The sequence below is a fragment of the Bolinopsis microptera genome, chromosome 5 (genome assembly GCF_026151205.1).
Source record: "Bolinopsis microptera isolate Bmic1 chromosome 5, MBARI_Bmic_1.0, whole genome shotgun sequence".
In the NCBI taxonomy this organism is placed as follows: Eukaryota; Metazoa; Ctenophora; class Tentaculata; order Lobata; family Bolinopsidae; genus Bolinopsis; species Bolinopsis microptera.
The window spans coordinates 22,677,698-22,694,837 of NC_087076.1; the positions used below are offsets into that span (position 1 = coordinate 22,677,698).

The 17,140-nt window shown below is 39.2% G+C and overlaps 1 long non-coding RNA gene across 1 annotated transcript; it reads right to left on the minus strand.

Moving 5' to 3' along the window:
- Positions 1 to 2,165: 2,165 nt before the first annotated feature.
- On the minus strand, positions 2,166 to 5,715 carry LOC134815703 (uncharacterized). Its single transcript, XR_010160275.1, has 2 exons — positions 5,683 to 5,715; positions 2,166 to 2,602 (listed from the first exon to the last, which is right to left on the minus strand). It is a non-coding gene; the product is annotated as an uncharacterized LOC134815703 (long non-coding RNA).
- Positions 5,716 to 17,140: the final 11,425 nt, after the last annotated feature.

Genomic DNA, 17,140 nt, shown 5'->3' on the forward strand with positions numbered 1-17,140 from the left:
CTCCGTCTCCGTCTCCTCTCCGTCTCCGTCTCCGTCTCCGTCTCCGTCTCCGTCTCCGTCTCCATCTCCGTCTCCGTCTCCGTCTCCGTCTCCGTCCCCGTCTCCGTCTCCGTCTCCTTCTCCTTCTCCTTCTCCTTTTCCTTTTTGAATTCGATTGTTTAGGGCTAGGGCTCGGGTTAGGGTTGTGGTAAGGGTATCGGATAGCTTCGGAGTTATATATATTATGGTCGTTAGGGTTGGGATTACGCAGGAGGAGCAAAGTGCAAAGAAACTGCCACAAACTGCTACAAACTGCTACTAACTGCTACAAACTGGCACTAACTGCCACAAACTGGCACTAACTGCTACAAACGGGCACTGACTGCTACAAACGGGCACTAACTGCTGCAATCGCGCCCACGCATTGCTCCTCCTGTGATTAGGGTTTATGTTGTCATACGTTGTATGACCCGCCGCGCACGAAGTGCGCGGCTCCCCCTGTAGCGTCGAAGACGCTACAGTGAAGCGGCAGTGAAGCGGCAGTGGGGGTCACCGCGTGATACAAGGTTTATGTAAAACCGTTTTTTACGCTGCAAAACTATAAAAACCTTGTACCCCCATCGTTGTTTCATTATACCCCTGTAGAGTTTCTACGATACAATTACAGGGGGAGCTATTATAGCTGCGCAATTGTGCGCAGCGCGGCGGGTCATACAACGTATGACAATAAAACCAAAGTCACATGAAATTTTTGGGCGAGCGAATTAGTAAAAGCCAGCTCGGCATTTTGCCGCAATCTACGTGGTTGCGAGAAGAATTATTTGATGCGCGGCGCAGCCCAGTAGTGCATTGCGCTACAAGTAATTGTTCTACTTTATTGTATCCCAGAGTGGTCAGTGGTATTTGACGCACGTTACTGGGCGGCGCTCAGCCTGTCATTCCGCCGAATCTCTATTATGAACATAATAGCCTGAGGTCTCCAGGTAAGACGCACGTTATAATTGTTTATATTAGGCGTGCAGAATTTTAACAAGAATTTCAACAAAAATTTTGCCGCGGTTAAACCACGCACGATCAATTTTTCTAATTGCCAAACACCACTCTGGGATATACAATAAAGTAGAACAATTACTTGTAGAGCGATGCACTACTAGACTGGACTGCGCCGCGCATCAAATAATTCTTCTCGCAACCACGTAGATCGCAGCAAAATGCACTATTGGGCCTTGCCGAACTGGCTTTTACTAATTCGCTGATTTGCTCGCCCAAAAATTTCATATGACTTTGGTTTTTATTGTCATACGTTGTATGACCCGCCGCGCACAGGTGCGCGGCTACCCTGTATCGTAGAAACTCTACAGGGGTATAGTGAAACGGCGATGGGGGTTACTGGGCGGCGCTCAGCCTTTCATTCCACCGAATCTTTATTCTTTATGAAACATAATAGCCTGGGGTCCCCAGGTAACGATGGGGGTCACGACGTTCACATAGCCATGTGCCTACGCGTACTGCGTGACGCGCTTGTTTCACAAGTAGGATAGGCACATACAGATCAGCACACATAAGATGGTACGTGTGCGCGCGCGCAGTGCTGACAATTGCGTCGTATTTAACCCCGGGTGCACGTACATCGTGTGCGATTATTTATACTTATCGAAGGCTATAAATGCCTCTTGTTTATTTTAATTTGGTATTGTTCACTTTTAGACGATAAAATACAGGAATTGCGGTATAATAATACGAATAATTAAGATTGTACGATCAAAATACATCACGAAACAGTATCAACTACCTCGCTACTTATCAACTTATACTATGTACTATGCGACAAAGATACACAATGCAATATTTATATACTTATAGAATAAACGAAACACAGTATTCAGTATTTACTAGTACTACCCCGCTACTAGTAGTAGTACTACAACTTAATGCGACAAAGGTCAAAGATATTGTATAAAATATAACTAAATAAACAATACGGTGCCCATGCCTGAGCTTTATAAAACTGGAAACACTTCTCAGATTAATTATTTTGCTTCTCAAAAACAATTACAAACTAACAATTTTCGACGTTAAACAGCTACATTAAACATTAACATTACACTTCACAATCCGAAAGAAAGGGGCTCGTCGACTTTATTTTAATTTGGTATTGTTCACTTTTAGACGATAAAATACAGGAATTGCGGTATAATAATACGAATAATTAAGATTGTACGATCAAAATACATCACGAAACAGTATCAACTACCTCGCTACTTATCAACTTATACTATGTACTATGCGACAAAGATACACAATGCAATATTTATATACTTATAGAATAAACGAAACACAGTATTCAGTATTTACTAGTACTACCCCGCTACTAGTAGTAGTACTACAACTTAATGCGACAAAGGTCAAAGATATTGTATAAAATATAACTAAATAAACAATACGGTGCCCATGCCTGAGCTTTATAAAACTGGAAACACTTCTCAGATTAATTATTTTGCTTCTCAAAAACAATTACAAACTAACAATTTTCGACGTTAAACAGCTACATTAAACATTAACATTACACTTCACAATCCGAAAGAAAGGGGCTCGTCGCTGCAGGCCTGACTTTGACTTGATCCTGAAAAAGTACATGTCATTTAGGTACCGCGACAATTGTGAATTGACCCCCCGACAATTGACCCCCTATGTAATTACACTGGGGTCAATTGTCGCGAAATCTAGGGTTTAGTACGACAATTGGCCCCCCGAAAATTGACCCACCGACAATTGACCCCCTACCTATGTAATTAAACTAGGGTCAATTGTCGCGAAATCTAGGACTTAGTACGACAATTGACCCCCATGTAATTACACTGGGTCAATTGATCGGGTTAGGGTCAGGGTCAGAGTCAGAGTCAGTGGTCAGGGTCAGGGTCCTGGATCAGGGTCAGGGTCAGGGTCAGGGTCAGGGTCAGGGTCAGGGTCAGGGTCAGGGTTAGGCCTAGGGTTAGGGTTAGGGTTAGGGTCCTGGGTCAGGGTCAGGGTCAGGGTCAGGGTCAGGGTCAGGGTCAGGGTCAGGGTCAGGGTCAGGGTCAGGGTCAGGGTCAGGGTCAAGGTCAGGGTCAGGGTCAGGGTCAGGGTCAGGGTCAGGGTCAGGGTCAGGGTTAATTGTATTAAATTATATTGTCGGGGGGTTAATTGTCGGGGGGTAAATTGTCGCCCACCCGTCATTTAATGTAATTACATAATACTATATAATACATAATACAATGTAAATGTTGCTGTTACAAAATGTATAGCTAACATAAGCGAGCGTTCATGTATGACGTCAGCAGCCGAGGGAAAAGGGTATTTGGAAATGCTGACGGTTGCTGACAGGAGGGGGAGGTATGAGCCTTGTTAACGTCAACAAAAATACGTGAATTCAAATCAATTTTATTAGCAATAAAACGTCACTAATTTCCTTAAAATTAGTACTCGAACTGAACTCTGGTGACCAACTGCTTAAATCAGTCACACACTAATTTTCCCTGCCTCATGCCTACTACTGGAAACTGTATCTCCAGACAAGTGTCAGACGTTACTATGCATTGGTTGCTCTTCAAAAAGGTTAGCAAAAAGATAAAGAGTGCGACCCTGATAAACTTTTGGGAGAGATTCATCGACGACATATTTGGAGTGTGGATGGGGACAGCGGGACAATTTACAATGTTTGTCGAATTGTTGAACAAACTGGCTAAATCAAACTGGCAGAACCATATAGAATCAAGGTTAACTTTTTAGACCTTACCTTGAGCTTGGACTCAGAAAATCAGATCTGGTACAAGCTATTTAGAAAGGAAACAGATGCTAGGAACTACTTGAGATCAGATACATATGTAGTTTCCAACCCCACCATGTGTAGAGGACCTGGGCGAACTAAAGGAGGATCTTGCCAGATGCGGACACAACAACAACGGTGACAAACTAGAAGAAATCGAGCCGAAAGCAATACAGAGGTCTATTGAGAACCCAGGAAATCCAACCAGAGACACTGAGGATAAGACACAACAGAGCCTCGTATTTTCCGTACAACACTCTTGATAACATTAGTCTTACAAAGTTGGTTAAGAACTTAATCTGGTCATTAAGCTACTAGGTTAATGTTATGTGGGGATGTACGGATAGTATTTGCCACTAGGAAACACCCTTCAATCGGTAATACACTAGAAAAGAATCGACAACTGGGACAACTGGAAACCCTTGATGTAGGACAATTACAGAGGTGTAATGGACCTAGCTGCAAAATTTGCCCCGTCCTCTTTGACAAGGACTCAAAAGATCATGGGGGGGGGGGGGCCAATGACTACCAATGGAGACTTTTGGGGACTAATGGGGACTAAAAATCATGGGGACTAGAGGTCAACTCGTTGACGTAATTCACCATTTGTCCCCATAAGTCCCCAGAATTTTTGACAGTTATTTATGGTTTTCAAGTTAGTTTAATAACGATACGATCGAGATGTTTTGTCCAAGATAAGAGTAGGATAAATCTAAATGGGGACTAATGGAGACTTTTGGGGACTAAAAATCATCTAAATGGGGACTAATGGAGACTTTTGGGGACTAAAAATCATGGGGACTCGGGGTAAAATCGTTGACGTAATTCCCCAAGTCCCCAAAAGTAGTCATTGGCCCCCCCCCCCCCCCCCCCCCCCCCCCCCCCGATCATGGTCAACAACATAGAACTGGTGCTAGACGGAACTCTAAAATGCAAGGACAAGCATGTTATCTACCTTATTGGTCATAATTATCACGGACATTACTTTCACACTGAAGACCTCAGCGTGAATAATTATGTCCGTGAAAATAATGTCTGTGGTATTAAGGTCCGTGAATAATAAAGTCCGATAATTATTTCCATTAATTTTAGTGTGCGTCCCACATAGGCGTAGATATGTCTGTAGCCGATTACTATATTAGCTAATTAGTATACTAGGACAAATATAATCACTCCTCAGTTACATTCTAGAGTTCAGAAAAAGAGTAAAAAACTGAATATTAAAAACTGGAGTTATTTCAATTTTAAAGAAGTCATTTTGGCTAGTATCCCGAACCGAGATATTATATGTGCAATTTTTTTCATGGACCGTTTCAATCCAGCTGCACAACAAAATTTGTTGTTTTCTTGATTTTTTATGTATGGTGTAAAACAGTGTAGAGAAGTGTACGATCGAAGAATATTTCCAGATTTAAACATGTAACAATTGTTGTTTAAATGCTACCTGAAGCTGTTCAAATGAAATTGAACTGGGAGAATCGAGAAGATTACAAGTCACAGCTACGTACAACAATCAGGGTCAGGAATGAAAAGGGATACGTAGATAGAGTTCCTTATAATCCCTGACTACGACAGGGAGCTGAAGGCAGATCTGGGAGGGTCTGGGCACAATATTATATTGCTATTATATTATCATCTGCACACTTATACTTTAACTTAGCTTAAACTAATTACAACACTACAAATCCATTACATTTATTGAGGATATGAGTATGACGTAGTTATGTCGATACGTTATTCAACTATTTATTTCTATTAGAATCTGTCTTCACTAAGTCTATTTAGAGACAATCAGAAATTTGAATCATTTATCAAGACATTATACTTATACATCACAAAACCTCCGACTTGATTTACAACTTAACTTCACAAACACTAATCATATAATACAAACTTACTCTGTCGGTTATCATATTATAATTCAAGGCAACATTAGCGTCCGTGAATTGATCTCTGCAGGAGCCCTCCCTTACTAAAACTTGTGTCTTCATCTGCCGTATTACTTGGGAATATCGCCGGTCTCAGCTTCAAACATAAAGGTATGATATTCAATAGACGCCGCTCTGCAAACGTCACCTTATCACCTACCTGAAACAGATTTTAAGATAAGCAACTAAATAAAGATTCGTTGAGATTCTGAGTTTCTGCCCTGACGGCTAACCAAATAAAATTTGGTCGGACAGACTCATCTCGCATATAAGGAAAAGCAGCTGAGGTTTAAGATATTTACCTTCTTTCAGATTTCTTTTTTAGACTGAACTAAACTTTAAACGATAACCTCTGAATGATCTGAACAACTAACTTTAAGGACATCGATCCTAAGAAATGGCCGTTTTTAAAAGCTTTAAAAAATTTCAAAGGGTCTACACAATGTCAATAACGCGCGGCCGGCTGGCGCTAGATATTGTAAAAGGCTTACGATATTTTCCTTTATTCATCAGAAAGTCAATGTGGCAGACATAAAGAGCTAAAACTCTGTCAAAGCTTCTAGATCAATCTTTCGATACTGTTTAGGCGGGAACTACAGGAGGTGCTATTTTCAGGTCCGTCTAGATCTCTGATAGGAAAGGTTAGTGGATCACTGGATCCGTCCCTGAAGTGAAACAAATGTTACTATCTTGCAAATGTTAACCATTTTATTTCGATTAGAATCGAATTTAACATACTTAAACTTGATATGATGTAATAATGAGGTACGTGTAAAAATCAAGGGTATCCCTCGAGCCAGTTCAGCTTGTGTAATATAACAAAATAAATAGGGAAAAATAAGGGAGAGTACCTGGTGCCATGCTGTGTCAACAGAAGCGCTGAGGATAAATTCAGTGAGCATTAGTTGGAAAGGATTGTCATCAGTTACTGTGTGAGTTAGTGTTGTGGTGGACGAAAGGATAAGCCGCTGATCAGGGATATAGGCCCCTCCTCACGAACCCTCTGCTGTGTTGGCGCAACGAGTGAGACTTTGGGTTGGTCAAAAGATGTGATGGTCCCGTCAAGTCTTGGCGAAACTCAACATAGGTCAGATAAGTAGAAAACAATGCCATTGGAAAACTCTATCCAATGCAATAGTCACATTATAGTCATTTCTAGAAAAAAAAAAACCTGGTTAATGTTGTTTAATGTGAGAGAATAAGATAAAAGAGTCGACCAATTTTTGTCAGTGTAAATATTGTCAAACAGCGGGCTCCAAAATCGTCTAGGGGGAAAGAGCCCTGAATATCAGCTATCTGCCTTAGTACCTTGGCTCTAAAGTCTAAATTATGCAGCGATGACGACATAAAAAGTCGCTGTATCATGGCAAATCTTGCTTTGTCAGAACTAAAAGAAGGTTTAGGAGCAAAGTAAATATCAGACTTAAGATATGAAAGCACAGAAAGACTGAGTCAAATGTACAATTGTAGCTGCTGTCAGCTATTCTGCATCAAATAAAATATTAAGGGGCCATCTACTTAGGACGTCCAGCAAAAAGGGAGGGGGAGGTGGTTTTGGAATTTCGGACAAATCCGGACAGTGATAGGGAGTGGTTTCTGAAAATCCGGACGTCCGGAAATTTTGGCAGAATTAACGAAAAAGTCGCATTTATTTCAACTCTTTGACACTAATTACTCAGTAAGTTTAGATCCCTGTATTTTGAACGAGAAGTCGTTTCCCAGAGCAGCTCATGAGAGCCGAGACACAACTCGCATATTCTGCTACTGCCTTAAAACTTATTCCATTGGATGGCTACCTACTTAAGTACCTTAATGTAACTGTGCTAAACTTGTTCGACACTAAATGTATTATTGTCTATTCTAAGTGACTACACATTTTAATAACAATGAATTTGAGTTGGTTTTATTTGTACTCTTTAAAGTAGCTGGAAATCCGGACGTCCGGGGGAGGGGGTTTGAAAATTCGGACACACCCGGACAGGGGGAGGGGGTGCTCCCCGGGGGTGGTCTGAAAATCTGCAATTTTGACGGACGTCCCAAGTAGATGGCCCATAAAGTCTAAACAAAAGTTCTCAAAACGTACACAACGAGAGAGTGTCGACCTACATGTCAATGAAACAGACTGTTTCACTGTTTGAGACAACACGTGTGTTTGCGCGCAATTCTGGAATAATCCGAGAGATGAACTGTAGCGAGTGTAACCTTAGTGTGCAGATGAGTGTGTACTTCGATGTATACTATTTCTGCACGTACAGGATCCTTTGTAAGGGGTCATTCACATATTTAGTTATCACTCACTTTGCTAACCAATACAGCAATACTGGGGTAGGTTCACTGATAGTGTTTCTCAGAGATATAGATGGCTGTAAATTATGCTAATAAATATATAAAAATAAATATGGTCAAATGTTAAACAATGAGATGATTTAAGAGAAGCAAATATTAGTGGACTGAAATTATAATCTGATAAAGTGCAGCTGTGAACTCAAATGTATAAAACAAACTCACAATTCGGATCGAACAGTTTAAAATGAAACACAATAAGACAGAGTAATTGGTAAAATGTTAAACAATAAGCTGTTTTAAGACAAGAAAATATTAGTCGACTGAAATTATGATCTGATAAAGTGCAATGTGAACTCAAATGTATAAAACAACAGATCGAACAGTATACAATAGTACATTTAACAAATGTACTATTGCAAATGACAAAAGTGTAATAAGGTAACTGGTAACAAGTCTGCTGGTTATTCAAAATTTAACATTAAAATATGTCCCGGCCCTTTGAATCATCCGCCGAATGATCAACTGAATGATTGCAACAGACAAAGAAACAAGCAAAATTTGTTAAATGGAGTGCATGATCAAAGAAGGTATATTAGCTCCCTACAAAAATCTAATCCAATGAGAAAATAAATCTAAAGTCCAATTGCAAATGACAAAAGTGTAGTAAGGTAACTGCAGGTAACAAGTCTGCTGGTTATTGAGAATTTAACATTAAAATATGTCCCGGCCCTTTGAATCATCCGCCGAATGATCAACTGAATGATTGAAACAAACAAAGGAACAAGCAAAATTTGTTAAATGGAGTGCATGATCAAAGAAGGTATATTAGCTCCCTACAAAAATCTAATCCAATGAAAAAATAAATCCAAAGTCCAATTGCAAATGACAAAAGTGTAGTAAGGTAACTGGTAACAAGTCTGCTGGTTATTGAGAATTTAACATTAAAATATGTCCCGGCCCTTTGAATCATCCGCCGAATGATTGCAACAGACAAAGAAACAAGCAAAATTTGTTAAATGGAGTGCATGATCAAAGAAGGTATATTAGCTCCCTACAAAAATCTAATCCAATGAGAAAATAAATCTAAAGTCCAATTGCAAAAGACAAAAGTGTAGCAAGGTAACTGCAGGTAACAAGTCTGCTGGTTATTGAGAATTTAACAATAAAATATGTCCCGGCCCTTTGAATCATCCGCCGAATGATCAACTGAATGATTGCAACAAACAAACGAACAAGCAAAATTTGTTAAATGGAGTGCATGATCAAAGAAGGTATATTAGCTCCCTACAAAAATCTAATCCAATGAGAAAATAAATCCAAAGTCCAATTGCAAATGACAAAAGTGTAGTAAGGTAACTGGTAACAAGTCTGCTGGTTATTGAGAATTTAACATTAAAATATGTCCCGGCCCTTTGAATCATCCGCCGAATGATCAACCGAATGATTGCAACAGACAAAGAAACAAGCAAAATTTGTTAAATGGAGTGCATGATCAAAGAAGGTATATATTAGCTCCCTACAAAAATCTAATCCAATGAGAAAATAAATCTAAAGTCCAATTGCAAAAGACAAAAGTGTAGCAAGGTAACTGCAGGTAACAAGTCTGCTGGTTATTGAGAATTTAACATTAAAATATGTCCCGGCCCTTTGGATCATCCGCCGAATGATCAACCGAATGATTGCAACAGACAAAGAAACAAGCAAAATTTGTTAAATGGAGTGCATGATCAAAGAAGGTATATATTAGCTCCCTACAAAAATCTAATCCAATGAGAAAATAAATCCAAAGTCCAATTGCAAATGACAAAAGTGTAGTAAGGTAACTGGTAACAAGTCTGCTGGTTATTGAGAATTTAACATTAAAATATGTCCCGGCCCTTTGAATCATCCGCCGAATGATCAACCGAATGATTGCAACAAACAAAGGAACAAGCAAAATTTGTTAAATGGAGTGCATGATCAAAAAAGGTATATTAGCTCCCTACAAAAATCTAATCCAATGAGAAAATAAATCTAAAGTCCAATTGCAAAAGACAAAAGTGTAGCAAGGTAACTGCAGGTAACAAGTCTGCTGGTTATTGAGAATTTAACATTAAAATATGTCCCGGCCCTTTGAATCATCCGCCGAATGATCAACTGAATGATTGCAACAAACAAAGGAACAAGCAAAATTTGTTAAATGGAGTGCATGATCAAAGAAGGTATATTAGCTCCCTACAAAAATCTAATCCAATGAGAAAATAAATCTAAAGTCCAATTGCAAAAGACAAAAGTGTAGCAAGGTAACTGCAGGTAACAAGTCTGCTGGTTATTGAGAATTTAACATTAAAATATGTCCCGGCCCTTTGAATCATCCGCCGAATGATCAACTGAATGATTGCAACAAACAAAGGAACAAGCAAAATTTGTTAAATGGAGTGCATGATCAAAGAAGGTATATTAGCTCCCTACAAAAATCTAATCCAATGAGAAAATAAATCTAAAGTCCAATTGCAAAAGACAAAAGTGTAGCAAGGTAACTGCAGGTAACAAGTCTGCTGGTTATTGAGAATTTAACATTAAAATATGTCCCGGCCCTTTGAATCATCCGCCGAATGATCAACTGAATGATTGCAACAAACAAAGGAACAAGCAAAATTTGTTAAATGGAGTGCATGATCAAAGAAGGTATATTAGCTCCCTACAAAAATCTAATCCAATGAGAAAATAAATCTAAAGTCCAATTGCAAATGACAAAAGTGTAGCAAGGTAACTGCAGGTAACAAGTCTGCTGGTTATTGAGAATTTAACATTAAAATATGTCCCGGCCCTTTGAATCATCCGCCGAATGATCAACTGAATGATTGCAACAAACAAAGGAACAAGCAAAATTTGTTAAATGGAGTGCATGATCAAAGAAGGTATATTAGCTCCCTACAAAAATCTAATCCAATGAGAAAATAAATCTAAAGTCCAATTGCAAATGACAAAAGTGTAGCAAGGTAACTGCAGGTAACAAGTCTGCTGGTTATTGAGAATTTAACATTAAAATATGTCCCGGCCCTTTGGATCATCCGCCGAATGATCAACCGAATGATTGCAACAGATAAAGAAACAAGCAAAATTTGTTAAATGGAGTGCATGATCAAAGAAGGTATATATTAGCTCCCTACAAAAATCTAATCCAATGAGAAAATAAATCTAAAGTCCAATTGCAAAAGACAAAAGTGTAGCAAGGTAACTGCAGGTAACAAGTCTGCTGGTTATTGAGAATTTAACATTAAAATATGTCCCGGCCCTTTGAATCATCCGCCGAATGATCAACTGAATGATTGCAACAAATAAAGGAACAAGCAAAATTTGTTAAATGGAGTGCATGATCAAAGAAGGTATATTAGCTCTCTACAAAAATCAAATCCAATGAGAAAATATTGTTCTCCGATATTGCAATCACAATCCACGGACATGACTAAAAATGACTGACACGTCCCGCGCGGCATCAGAAATATGGGAGGAAATCTGGCACCACGATTTGTGGTGCCAGTTTGTGGCCATGGATAGAGCCCTCTTTGCCGCCTCCGGCGGTCGCGCGCTACTGCAAGCGAGAGGGCTCTGGTTAGAGCAAGTCACGACGTGATACAAGGTTTTTATAGTTTTGCAGCCGTACAAAACGGTTTTACATAAACCCTAATCCCAACCCTAACAACCATAATATATAATCCCGAAGCTATCCGATACCCTTACCACAACCCTAACCCGAGCCCTAGCCCTAAACAATCGAATTCAAAAAAGGAAAAGGAGAAGGAGGCGGAGACGGAGACGGAGGCGGAGGCGGAGACGGAGACGGAGACGGAGACGGAGACGGAGACGGAGACGGAGACGGAGACGGAGACGGAGACGGAGTATCATATCAAATTGTTGTTATTCTCTAGCCGACGGCTTGCTAGTTAAATAAATCGTACGCGTAATCAGTTTTAATCCCGGCCTCACGGAAAATCCCGAAACACGCGGTATCATAAACGTATTCGTAAACGGATGAAAGGCGACCATGTTACTAGTTCTATATAGATTATAGCTATAAGTATTAGTAGAAGTGTTACTGAGAGATGTGCACTTTGTGTTCATGTGTCGGCTTGAAGAGAATAACCTCATTTGATCTCCTTTTCCTTCTCCTTGTCTCCTTGTTTCATTGTCTCCTTGTCTCCTTGTGTCCTTGTCTCCTTGTGTCCTTATCTCCTTGTGTCCTTGTCTCCTTGTCTCCTTGTCTCCTTGTCTCCTTGTCTCCTTGTCTCCTTGTCTCCTTGTGTCCTTGTCTCCTTGTCTCCTTGTGTCATTGTCTCCTTGTGTCCTTGTGTCCTTGTCTCCGTGTCTCCTTGTCTCATTGTATTCTTGTCTCCTTGCCTCCTTGTCTCCTTGTCCTTGTCTCCTTGTCCTTGTCTCCTTGTCCTCGTCTCCTTGTCCTTGTCTCATTGTCCTTGTCTCCTTGTCCTTGTCCTTGTCTCCTTGTCCTTGTCTCCTTGTCCTTGTCCTTGTCCTTGTCTCCTTGTCCTTGTCTCCTTGTCCTTGGCCTTGTCCTTGGCCTTGTCTCCTTGTCCTTGTCCTTGTCTCCTTGTCTCCTTGTCTTTGTTCTTGTCTCCGGAGACGGAGACGGAGACGGAGACGGAGTATCATATCAAATTGTTGTTATTCTCTAGCCGACGGCTTGCTAGTTAAATAAATCGTACGCGTAATCAGTTTTAATCCCGGCCTCACGGAAAATCCCGAAACACGCGGTATCATAAACGTATTCGTAAACGGATGAAAGGCGACCATGTTACTAGTTCTATATAGATTATAGCTATAGGTATTAGTAGAAGTGTTACTGAGAGATGTGCACTTTGTGTTCATGTGTCGGCTTGAAGAGAATAACCTCATTTGATCTCCTTTTCCTTCTCCTTGTTTCCTTGTTTCATTGTCTCCTTGTCTCCTTGTGTCCTTGTCTCCTTGTGTCCTTATCTCCTTGTCTCCTTGTCTCCTTGTGTCATTGTCTCCTTGTGTCCTTGTGTCCTTGTCTCCGTGTCTCCTTGTCTCATTGTATTCTTGTCTCCTTGTCTCCTTGTCTCCTTGTCCTTGTCTCCTTGTCCTTGTCTCCTTGTCCTTGTCTCCTTATCCTTGTCCTTGTCCTTGTCTCCTTGTCCTTGTCTCCTTGTCCTTGTCTCCTTTTCCTTGTCTCCTTGTCCTTGTCTCCTTGTCCTTGTCTCCTTGTCCTTGGCCTTGTCCTTGGCCTTGTCTCCTTGTCCTTGTCCTTGTCTCCTTGTCTCCTTGTCTTTGTTCTTGTCCTTCTCCTTGTCTTTCTCCTTGTCCTTGTCCTTGTCCTTGTCCTTGTCCTTGTCCTTGTCCTTGTCCTTGTCCTTGTCCTTGTCCTTGTCCTTGTCCTTGTCCTTGTCCTTGTCCTTGTCCTTGTCCTTGTCCTTGTCCTTGTCCTTGTCCTTGTCCTTGTCCTTGTCCTTGTCCTTGTCCTTGTCCTTGTCCTTGTCCTTGTCCTTGTCCTTGTCCTTGTCCTTGTCCTTGTCCTTGTCCTTGTCCTTGTCCTTGTCCTTGTCCTTGTCCTTGTCCTTGTCCTTGTCCTTGTCCTTGTCCTTGTCCTTGTCCTTCTCCTTGTCCTTGTCCTTGTCCTTCTCCTTCTCCTTATTACCAACATCTTATCATCGTTGTACAATTTTTGTGGTTGCAAACTTTCAGTTCTCTGGCAACAAGGATTAAGATAGATCGCTAAATATTATGTCAATGTGTACAGTGTAACCATATATTTCCATATAACATATAGTGAAACAAATGTAATTAACTCAAGATTAAGAAGCGGTTGTAATTTATCAAAACGCAAATTATTAAAAATCAAAACGCAAATTATCGTCATGACGGCAAAAGATATATCTTTTATTTCCAATTTGCTGCGAAAATATTGGCAGATGTGCAAAAAATCCCAAGCTTTCCTAGAATTCATGTTTTACTAGCCTGTCACGTGACCAAAACGGTTTTTTTGCTTATAACTCTCCAGGGAAGCATTTTACCCTACGTCATGGGGGGTGATTCGGAATTAGCGTCCAAAAATACATCGATTCAGATCAATTTCATACCCAAAGGGCCTTTTCACAAGCATTTTCTTAAAATTTGGGCGAGCGATTTAGTATGAGCGCGCCGAGCTATGTCATTTATAATACCTTATAGTTATAATCGCTTATAGTCCAGTCATTTATGGAAATGAACCTGCAAATTTTCAGATACTCACGAAAATTTGCACAGACCTTCCCAAAGGTATGAATAAACGATTTTCGGTTGGAGACATTTTTTTACCATGGGGAAAACCCAGGAGGGCTACGCACATATTGACCCAATAACGTAACCGACCCTTTGCTTCTGAAGGTCGTAGAGACTTCAAAATAGGCTTAAACGAAGCCGCATATGCATGTTTATATAGAAGTTATTGATCAACACATGGCCTAAAATCCTTAATTTTCGAGAAATTCGCCAAAAACCATTTTGGGCGAGGCGCTGAGCCAATTTGCTAACTTTTGATATAATCGTGATAGAGTCCTCGGACAAAGTGCAAAAGAACCGCAATTGGCATATTTATATATGACTTATGAAGAAACATGTGCCTTAAAGTGCTTACTTTTTCAGTTATTGGCGAAAAACTGATTTTCGGTTCCAGAAATCATGCAAAAATATGGGTATCTGGTAAATTGAGCTATGAAGGCCATAGAGATTTTTGAATGAGTGCAAATTGTGCAGAATGGCCATGTTTATATACAACTTATGAAGCAATATGTACCCTAAAATGCTCACTTTTCGAGTTATTTGGGGGAAAACCAGAGAAAATTTTCACGCAATAGAGCAAAATTGGTTATATCAGCCATTTTTGCCTCCCGTTCTATGTTAATAACTCGAAAAGTCTCTACGACTTTCAGAAGCAAAGGGTCAGTTACATTATTGGATCAATATGGGCGTGGCCCTCCTGGGTTTTCCCCATGGTCAACAAATGTCTCCAACCGAAAATCGTTTATTCATACCTTCTGGAAGGTCTGTGCAAAGTTTCGTGAGTATCTGAAAATTTGCAGGTTCATTTCCGTAAATGTCCATTAATAACTGGACTATTATTATAATATCGCGTAATTTTGTTGTTAATTGTGTCCTCGTTCCAAATACGTAAAAAATTAAGCGCTCATAATCGTTTATAATCGCTTATATACCCCGCTTACATAATCGCTTATATACCCCAAATAAATCAAATCAAAACATATTTTGATCATAGTTTTAAAATGCGTCAAAAAGCGCTTTTCATCGTTTATAATCGCTTATAAGCGACAATTGAAGACAATAACATTTACGATACTTTATAATCACTTATAATCGCTTATAATATCTCGTACCTGACAATTTTTTCCTCGTTTCAAATACGTAAAAAAGCGCTTATAATCGTTTATAATCGCTTATAGACAGCAAATAAATAAGCGCTTATAAACGCTTTTCAGTAGGAAAATTTCAAGAAAAGCGGTTATAAGCGCTGATCATAGTGAAAATATCGCTTTTTAGCAGATTTCAAAAAATCGCTTATTGTCGCTTATAATCGTTTTATAATCGATTTAAACCGCTTTTTAACTTAAAATAAAAAAGCGGTTTTTTAACGATTAGTAGGCGCTTTTTAATTTGGAACTTTCCCTAGTGAATATAATCGCTTATAGTCGATTAAAAGCGTTTTAAAAACGGTCCAAAAAACGGTTTATAAGCGTTTTTTTGAAAAGCGCTTACTGAGCGATAATAATCGACAACCCTAAAATAAAAGCGTTTTTTTATCACTAATAATTTTAATTCGCGATTTATTATCGCTTTTAAAGCGCTAATAATCGCTTTTGCAAAAATATTTTATGGAAAAAGCGATTATAATCGTTTTTAACCGTTTATTAACGGGACCGTTTATAATCGCTTTATAATCGCCAAATAACGGTGGGTTTTATCAATAAGCGCTTTTTTAGCGTAAAAAAAGCGGTTATTACCGCTGATCACAAAAAATTAGTTATGGAAACTTGCCGAAAACTGTCCGCGGTAGATTAGCAATGCCAATAGCATGACATTTGCCATCAGTATTATTCTAATTCTCAAGAATAGTCCACTTATTTCAATGGCTTTGTTTGTTATAGTGCACCGATTTAGAATTGGTGGTTTTTAAGATTCTCAGTAAGGTCAGGTCGGCCAATAAAAATACTCATTAACATCAAATCAATCATTACCGGACCACTTTTATTCGATTTCGATTCTACCGTCAAAAATACGTAAGGTAAAATGAAATATGTTTAGAGTTCATGGCGTATCCAGTATAAAAACTATAAAAACCACAAGTATAAAAACCATAAGGCCTATCCAACTGCATATCCAACATATCACAATACAAGGCCATTTAACTGCAAATTCTAAATCGGTTAACTACAGTGCAATACTTTTGCTTGTCACTTGAGCATCCTCTGGAAAACTATATGGAATAAATTTTAATATTTATTAAATACTTTTCAAATTTTACAGAGTACAGCAATAGATGAATATAAAATAGAATCGTTCAAAATATCGCCCCCATCTGTAAAATATGATGGGCACCCAAACACGGTAAACACATAGTGAACTATGTCCGCAGTAACTTGGACCCATTACATCGAATTAATCTAAATCCAAAAATTTATGAAAAACTATTTAATAACAAACAAATCCATGGTGAATAACTGTGGATATATAGTCAAAATTGGTATTTCAATACGTCAAATTCCAGATACATTAGATACAGGTCTGATATGGTCATTGATTAATAGATAAAGTCAAAATTATCTTACCTTGAAGTAGGTTTCAGATTCATTGTATTTGTTCGTGCTACCTTTTATTACGTTAGTTTCACCCGAAAGCACTAAAACATTGGTTACCTCATCCTCCAAAACCTCTGCAACAGCAAACCCTAGAAAACAGTAGTTTTACTTTTTCTTTTTTCTTTTTTTTTCTTTTTTTTTACATTTTTGAATGCTGATAAACTTACTCTGTAACGATTCACCCGAGAAGCCGCGCAGCTTATAACAAATTTGATTCCATTCAATTGAATCAAGTATGATAACCATAATTAGTTTTATCTTGTTCAGCGTTCGTG